This window comes from Manis pentadactyla, chromosome 10, assembly GCF_030020395.1.
Source record: "Manis pentadactyla isolate mManPen7 chromosome 10, mManPen7.hap1, whole genome shotgun sequence".
Lineage (NCBI taxonomy): Eukaryota > Metazoa > Chordata > Mammalia > Pholidota > Manidae > Manis > Manis pentadactyla.
The window spans coordinates 112,785,990-112,786,633 of NC_080028.1; the positions used below are offsets into that span (position 1 = coordinate 112,785,990).

General features: G+C 41.1%; 1 non-coding gene across 1 annotated transcript; it reads right to left on the reverse strand.

The window, feature by feature from the left end:
• Positions 1 to 240: 240 nt before the first annotated feature.
• Positions 241 to 432, reverse strand: LOC118925953 (U2 spliceosomal RNA). Its single transcript, XR_005030251.1, has one exon. It is a non-coding gene; the product is annotated as a U2 spliceosomal RNA (small nuclear RNA).
• Positions 433 to 644: the final 212 nt, after the last annotated feature.

Here is a 644-nt window from a genome sequence, read left to right on the forward strand (position 1 = left end):
TGGATCCAACTTAAGTTTGGGTATGTAAGTAAAGAAAAAATATTGTGTTTTAGAACCACTGAATCTTCGTGTTGTTTGTTGCATAGCATTGTTGCAGCAATAGCTGACTGATACATTCGGTCCCCATTCTTTCTTTCCCTCCCGTTCTCAGTGCTACCATCCTGTTTCTTTCACTGTCCACCTGGACTACTGCTATGGACTCCTGTGAGAAGCCTTCCAATGCTTACTTCTTACCCCCTGAGGGGGTGCACTGTTACCAGAGATACTGCAATGCCAGGTACATACACAGAGTGGAAGGAGCAACCTCCTATTCCATTTCCCTGCTCCAAAAACCCGTTTGATGCATTGTCCTTGGATAGAGGACATATCAGATATTAAACTGAAAAGAACAGATACTACACTTGATCTTACGCCAAAAGCCCGAGAAGCGATCTCTTCTAACCTTTAGTTTCTTTTCTTCTCAACTCATTTTGTATACCACATCAGATTAATCTTCCTATTCTAAAACATTCAGTGTTTTTACCTTATTCTCCAAATAAAGTTCAAATAAGTAGTTTATCTCCATTTGTTGAAATTTTGTCCCTCTGTGGATGTCCATCTCAAATGCCGCCTTCTTTTGAGGCCTGCTGTCTCTCTCCCAGTTG